Source organism: Rutidosis leptorrhynchoides, chromosome 2 (assembly GCF_046630445.1).
Source record: "Rutidosis leptorrhynchoides isolate AG116_Rl617_1_P2 chromosome 2, CSIRO_AGI_Rlap_v1, whole genome shotgun sequence".
NCBI classification, from domain to species: domain Eukaryota; kingdom Viridiplantae; phylum Streptophyta; class Magnoliopsida; order Asterales; family Asteraceae; genus Rutidosis; species Rutidosis leptorrhynchoides.
The window spans coordinates 615,366,346-615,374,884 of NC_092334.1; the positions used below are offsets into that span (position 1 = coordinate 615,366,346).

General features: G+C 31.3%; 1 long non-coding RNA gene across 6 annotated transcripts; it reads right to left on the reverse strand.

The window, feature by feature from the left end:
- Nucleotides 1–484: 484 nt before the first annotated feature.
- LOC139893518 (uncharacterized) lies at nucleotides 485–4,112 on the reverse strand. Of its 6 annotated transcripts, none has more exons than XR_011774579.1 (4): nucleotides 3,537–4,039; nucleotides 1,275–3,147; nucleotides 1,047–1,152; nucleotides 485–621 (listed from the first exon to the last, which is right to left on the reverse strand). It is a non-coding gene; the product is annotated as an uncharacterized lncRNA (long non-coding RNA). The 6 variants fall into 6 exon arrangements; XR_011774578.1 differs by having other exon boundaries at nucleotides 489–621; nucleotides 1,077–1,152; XR_011774581.1 differs by lacking the exon at nucleotides 485–621 and adding an exon at nucleotides 4,053–4,112 and having other exon boundaries at nucleotides 879–1,152; nucleotides 3,618–3,637.
- Between the last annotated feature and the right edge of the window lie 4,427 nt (nucleotides 4,113–8,539).

Consider the following 8,539-nt stretch of genomic DNA (forward strand, 5'->3'; position numbering starts at 1 on the left):
CGGAATTCAATGAGACATTTTTCACCAACCTTATATCCATTAGATTTGACAAACTTAGTCCAGCCAGACGACACGTATAAATTTGGTTTTTTCTTTTGTGGTTCCTCTTTTAGACCCCAAATATGAATAACTTTTTGGAGATCATAGCATTCATATTGACCGTCATTTATTAGTTCCGAAATTTGAACACACTATCTTGGTAGTCGTTATATCACAAGAGTATTGATATTATGTAGTGATATAATTACAATAAAGAAGCTCTTCATTATTGATATTATATATGTTGATAATGGTCATATCTTAGGTTTACATTTTCCAAGTTAACACAAAAGTCGTCAAACGGGTCAAAGTGTCCAAATGAGCCTGTTGCAATAAAGTTGTAAGTATACGTTTACGAAAATGTAAATAGTGCAAATATAACAAAAATTTTGAAAATTAAATTGACATCCAAAATCAGTTCATTTAACAAAAAAAAATATGTTTCATTTGGCAGTAAACATAGTTACAAAAAATCAATATAAAAGTCTAGTAACATTTGGCGATGATAATAAAATAGCAAAAACATGAAGCCTAAGACCTGGATCATCACGCAATCTTCTTAATCTTGATGCATTACATTATCTACAAACAAAACATTCATTCGTTAGTTTTGAACCTTCACGTTATTTAAATTATATAATAACAAAAGTTTAAGGGCATACCCTAATAAAAGGACATGGCAAGGGTTTGTTAAAATATATATATATATATATATATATATATATATATATATATATATATATATATATATATATATATATATATATATATATATATATATATATATATATATATATAGAAAAGAGCCTTATATAACTTTGAGACATAATAGTCCTAACCATAATACTATGTATTCCTTTTCTAATTGCAATGTTCATTTTCAAATAAGGCATTCATTTATTATTACAGTAATTGAAACTCTGTCACGACTATGCAAAAAATGTATCATACATGCATGAAACACCTTTTCAAATGAAACTAATATGATATATTCACATTAACATTACCAACTTGTACAATACTTCAGAATATCATACATGATATTTTCATGTTACTTCATGTCTCAAATTTCACCAACTGCTTGACCCGTTTCTTCGAAATCGAGACCCATCACTACATTTATGTCAATGAGATAATATCATCGTACTCGTGTTTCAGAATTTGGTTCATGAAATACTTAATAGAAAATTGTCATATGGATAAGATTTTTGATCTACCATAAGACAAATACATACCCTCTGTATACGTAAATGTCGATATTGAGCACTTGAGTAAAACTGAGACATGCTAACGTCATCCTCGAATAAAAATTATATGTTGAGGTTTTAGCTAAGGTGAACTCAGATAGAAGTCTTCCAACAGTTCCCTGAAATATAAATATATCAAAACTTTGTAGTATACAGACCTGATCATTACTTCATCTATATCAGGACTCAGGAGCTGGTATAAGCCATCAATTATTTGCATTTCCAAGTTCTAGAAAACTGCACATAAAAGTAAAACCATCGATCAATTACAATTCCTACTCTCGTATGGGTAAGTGTAAGAACCTTTATTGCAGGCTTATGTTTTGTAAAAAATAACAATATCTCAAGTGTAGGCAAGGAGATGCAGTTGTCTGCAAAGTATAACCAAAATCATGGATCAACTTTAATCAATACATATTTTAAACATATAATACTAACTGGCGAGACTCTGTAGACATAATATTGAGCCCATGTGACCAAATAAGTATAAAACGTGATTCAAATCACATCTGACATAAGAGAATGGGTGGAAATTGCCACCTTTAAGTACGCAGATACGTAACATATCTTTCCTGAACCTCTAATTGTGCTAACACAGTTAAAATATAGTCCTAGACTTACATCGGGACATCTCTTAAGTAAATGGTAAAAATGTCTTTTCGTCCACCATCGTTTGGCTCATCTACACCAACTTTTCTTGAAAACCAACCAGGTCTCATCAAGATTGAATCCAGTGTTTCGGGTCGGTTTGTAGCAGCTGTAACCACCACACTTTACTCTTTATCAAACCCATCCATTTTGGTCAAAAACTAATAAAAACATAATAGATCATTGCTTAGACTTGTCTATAGAAATCTATAAAATAAATACATTTTTATCCCATTGAAAATTAAATGTACCAGTTGCAGCATATCTACTATAGGGCTATTCTTTCATTTATGCTAACTTTAAAAAATACAGAAGAAAATGGGTCTGGACCCAATCAGACAGACCCGGGTCTCGACCCAACCCGTTTAATAATTTGAAGGCTGACACGATGACCCGTTACGACCCAAACCCATTTTATCCTTAAGGCAACCCGACACGTTTGCCAGACATACTATCTACTAATGAATAAGTTTATTAAGATTGTATTTTATCTCGATGCCGCATATCGGAAAAACTAACATTTATTTAGAAAGGAAACATGTTAATGAGTTGATCAAAAAAAAAAAAAAAAAAAAACAGCCCGATGTCTAATTTAAAGAAGCACACCACCTCTGTTTTTGATCAAAGACTTGTACTATAGCAACATAAATGTTTTTTTAGTCTAATTTAAAGAAGCACACCACCTCTGTTTTTGATCAAAGACTTGTACTATAGCAACATAAATGTTTCTTTTAATCGTAATTATCACAATATTTTCATACACGAAATAAACACATGGAAAGGAAAAAAGAAATGTATTAAAGTGAACCCATCTCAACCCGTAAACACTCGTACTACTTATAAGTGACATATTTCAAACCCATCTTGACACCTTTAAATCAAAGGTTTAAATGTATATCTCTACATAAGGTTGTAAGAAACTGGAGATGAGTTTAAGCCTACATAAGGTTGACACTACACCTGTACACACACCAAAGTGTCCCTTGGCGGGTTGAACATAAGTTTGACCTCAAAAGTCAAAGCAAGATAGTAAACATTACCTGGTTTAGTGTCTGGTCACGCTCACAATTCAAAGTTCACCCACGTAACAACATCATTTCATCAATGAAGACAATATTTTCCTTGTTCCTGGACGACGGGTCAACAAAACACCTTTCAATAGCTTTGCATCGAGTTCTATGAACTTACTATCTACTTTCATACACAACATAAACTACAAAAGAAGAAATGCAAAGTTCATTACCAAATTCAATGTATTGAAAAAAATTAAACATAATTAAGGTTGCAAAAATCGCTACTCGGTGAGTACTCGTTCGGGACTTTTGAGTGAGTAATCATCAACTCAAAGAGTAAGAGTATTAGACTTTTTATACATTTGAATGATAAATTTTTCGAAGTTATATGTGTATGTATCCAAGAAATTCATACACATAAACATAAATGGTGGTAAATAGACCCAATCACTCATGAATGGGTTAATTGCAGTTAATTATAATTAAAGTTATCTCAAGTAGCAAAAAAGAAACAAATATATAAATTAAAAAAGACTTGTGCACAAAGTATGTATCTTTTGTATACATACTGCAAGTTTAAGATGTATACCGCATAACTGATGCACAAGTGTTGAATTAAAATTGTATGAATTGAAAAACCATATTGTGCACACTAAATTTGTCTTTTTACCGTCTTTGACCACCAATTCCCTACATATAAAAATTTACGGTAGTTAGTGGTTAAAAAAAGATAATGATTTACTAAGTATAATAGTCAGATAATTTAGTCCCAGCTTCACCATTATGAGTGCAAGCAGATAAAATTCAAAATAAACAGAATGCAATTATTCAAAAAGACGGTAACCAAGCATGACATATGTCTTTCACACATGCCATCGATTTTTCATTATCCTCCTCCGGCACACATTTGAATATAAATAAGGATTACTCCATATAGAATGATTAGATTTAGTTTATTGATTGATAACGAAACTATATAATTGTCTAAATCATCATATCTTCAAACTCATTTCACATTTAGAAATATTCCAAAAAAAGTGCTACTGATATCTTAAAGTATTTGACATAAAAAATATATTTACAGCGCTCAAGTTGAATAACTTACTTAGATTAAGCCACATATGTCACATGCATATCGTCAAACACGTTCCGTGCATCCTTAACTTACAACATATATAATAAATCTATATTAAGCTAGTCCAAAATAAATAATCAACCTCCAAAGCACATACCATATAATTTCGGATTAGATTCAAAGAGAGTAACTGTGACGATCGCTCCAAATCCATATGGACGAACACGTCATTCATTGATTTCATTGCGAGGTATTTGACCTATATATGATACGTTTTGTAAACATTGCATTCTTTTGAAAAGGCACACCATAAATGAATATTTAAATCAAAGGTTTTTGACATCTGATGATTTCTACATATAGACAATCACCGTATATAATAGTTTACAATAGTACTTCCGTTGACAATGCAGTCAAAATAAGGTACATGATGATGAATTGGTGAATGCAACGTTTTCTTGAAAAATATGCCATATAAGACTCCATGCACATAGCTTGTCTATCATATAAGCAAACAGCGAAAGACTTCTAGGGAACCTGAGAATAAACATGCTAACAAGTGTCAACATAAAGGTTGGTGAGTTCATAGTTTGTATGTTTCGCATAATCTGTATATAAAGATGGATCACAAGATTTCAGTTGTTTCATCCAGAAACGTTTATCAAAATATTCTATGAAATTGAGCACCCTGGTAACTAAACTTAACGTATATATAATTTGTACCCTTTGTATAATCGTATTAATAATACACGCAAACCAACGTGTACGCTTCTCAAATAGCATACGTCCGTTAAAAGGCTAGCGCTCTAGCTCGGACGGGGATATCAAGCCCTATGGATCCATATACTACTACTCGCGCCTACCAATTCTTATAACCGGCAGTTACTAGTTACCAAAGCTAAGGAATTTTCGGTTCAAACTCAGTATAGAATTTAGTATGTACTTGTGTCCATTGTTTAAAATAAAGTGCATGTATTCTCAGCCCAAAAATATAGATTGCAAAAGCAATTAAAAAGGGAGCAAATGAAACTCATGCATATAAATATTGTATATCGGTTAATAAAGCATTTGCATGTATTCTCAGCCCAAAAATGTAGAGAGTAAAAGGGATCTTATGAAACTCACCTTAGCAGCACATAAAGTTGTTCATCGTAATGTGACCGAAACTCGGTATATCAAATAATGGTAGATCTCAACGTATTAATATTGAGATTCAATATTGCAGAAAAGTACGTAGACGTAACGGAGATGATAAACACTAGGTTTGATTCATAAATATACCCCCGAACATTACCCATAATTTCCTTAGCTCTATCCCGCTCGAAAACCCATTTTGAAGGTGACACGCTCATAACCTCGTCGTAGTATTTTATGTATAATACTAATTAATAATACTAATAATAATAAGATTAATAATAATAATAATCTTAATAATAATAATAATAATAATAATAATAATAATAATAATAATAATAATAATAATAATAATAATAATAATAATAATATAAATAAATACTTAGGAGTAATATTAAGAGTGTGAGAACTGAAATCGTGCAATTTATAGAACCTTTTCTGAAAAAGCACCCCATGCGATCGCATGGGATTTGTGCTTCAAGGCCATGCGATCGCATGGCCCTCTGATCCAGCTCACAAACTTTTAACTTTTTGTTTGTCGACATAATTTTATATAATATATATAATATATTTAATTTATATAATTAATTATATATTATATTAAATTCACATGCATAGTTGACTTGTAATTTTTGTTCCGATAAGTCGTACGTCATCACTCGACTTATGTCCCAGTTCCGGTTTTTCAAATGTCCTTTCGTACGCTGAGAAAACTTGTATTTTACATTTCGTGTCACGTACCTTTGTCAAAATATAGCCTTAAATTATCCCTAAACTATACCACTCAAAGTATATCTTAAACTTTCGAGTATTTTGATCATTTACTTCTATAAATCATCGTCTCGCTATTTGTTAATATATATAATAACAATTCGTTTTTATGACCAAGTTAATACTATATTTTATCGTATTGTTAAATATATATTTTCGATATTAATAAACACGTTTTAAAATACATATCGCAAGTTATTCATATGTCTAATTCCAACAGTTGATATTCCTTATTATTGTATGTGTCCAAATTACGTTATTTAAGCAAACACTTTACCATTTATTCCGAATACCATTAAGAATGAATGATTTCCCAAATCAACGTGGACCTTTCAACAGAGACCCGTAATAATATCATAATCCTTAAGGGACTCAATAATTATCTTTTAATTCAATCGTTTGGCAAAATCTTTTAACTCTGTATCTAAATATATCAATCAGATAATCAAACCAATAAGTTTAATGCACATTATCATATACTCAACACTTTGTTACGTTTTCAAGTTATGGTATATATATGTATCTATTTACCTATAATTGTTCGCGAATCGTTGAGAACAATCGAAAGGTAATTGAATAGTTCAAAAATTTTGAGATTCAACTTTACAGACTTTGCTTATCGTGTCGGAAATGTTAAAGATTAAGTTTAAATTTGATCAAAAATTTCCGGGTCATCACAGTAACAATATGAATTGTAAAGGATAATATGTATTACATTACAAACCCTAATAATTATAAAACACAAGAAAACACAAATTGAATTTATCTGAAGGGTTCTCAACCAATGAATATTAAAAGGAACGATTACTTACATACCTGGTTAGAAGAATTCGTAGATGGGATTTTTGGATCGAAGATATATGATGAACGGTTCCTCAGGCGCTTGATTTCTTCGTTTATCATTAGAAACTGATTGATTGAGGATCATAATGAGATTGTTGGATAGACGATAGATGATGAAAGGTTGTTGTGGCGATTGATTATTTGATTGATCAATTCATTTATCAATCGCTTCTGATTGATACAGGAGAAGGAACGAAGAGGATAGGTGTGACAGAATAGGGTTTATGGTTTCTACGTGTATATTAGATAGGTTTATTAGTGTTAATTGGGATTAACTCTAGGATTAACACGTAAGCAAAAGGATTAAGAAGTGTTTAGGGGTTGACACGTCAGATTTAGTTTCACGATTTATAAGATGTAATAGATATATATATATATATATATATATATATATATATATATATATATATATATATATATATATATATATATATATATATATATATATATATATATATCATAAGTCTCAAATTAAGTTAATTACTTGTATATCATAAGTAATTTTAATAATAATGCAAATCATTATTTATATCATAAGTTAAATGTTATAATCATAAGTTTTAATTAAAACATTCGACGGGTCGTAACTTGAGCCTCAGGTGCCGGTTTTCGACGAGTCTTATATATATCCTCGTTAACCAAACCACCCGACACATTAGTGTACTCAAGAACACCCTAAAATCAGACCCCAAGTCGTGACCTACAGCCACGAATCAACTTGAAGCTTTAATCCGTTCAAAAATAAGTTTTAGTCATACCGGGTGATCCGTGGCTCGGATTTTGATGACCCGAACATGAAAGTTAATCCAATCATCAATCCTAACACACTAGTACACCCTAGAGACTCCAAAAATGGTCACAAAGTCGGACAAAAACTTAGCACATTCGTTTTTATATTTTAATTTCATGAAAACACCATTTTAATCATAACTTAAGTTTCGAGAATCGAAATAACATGAATCCGGAGTCTAAAATCAATGTATTGATGATAGGAACACATCTAAACACTTTAATTTATCAAAAAAAATCAGGTAAGTGTACTGAAATGATCAATTAGTCCGCTGTCCAAAATCAAACAAACCGAAAACATGTAATAACGAGTGATTCTATGCATACAATCATTAATCCAACAACACACAAGAACTATACTATCATAATAATCATCAAAAACAGAAAAATTAAATAAAAATTAAAAAGCTAGGGTTATGGTTTATACCCTAATCAAGAAATGATTAGTATGAACGCGTAAAGCTCGATACGGTGAATCCGAAAATGAAAGCCCTAAATCTTCAAGCTTGAAATAAAAATATGATGATGATGATTATGGTGAAGGTTGGTGATAGCTCAAAGATGAAGAAGGCAAGAGAGAAAATGAACAAAAAGGTTGCTAGGTTTAGAATGAGGAGTAGTGTTCCTTTTTGTTTAACAAAACACCAAGTTTCCAAGATTGACACATTACCCCCATCCCCTTGAAATTTTCGGCTAAATATTGACTAGGGTGGGTCCCTTGTGGCCCAAAATTGATAAATGTCCAATAGCTTGTGGCCCGAATGCCCGAACGAAGCCCGAAACGCGAAAACGCCGCTACGCGATTAAATCTTCGGAGAGATAACGCACACGCGACAAATAAAATATATAAACATTATATATATTCATATGACATCAAAATATCATATTTAAAGTAATTAGGATTTAAAAATCTCAAAAGTCTGACCGTTGGGTTGAAAACCGAAATGATTCGCCGGATAGAAATCCACGACACGTAGAAA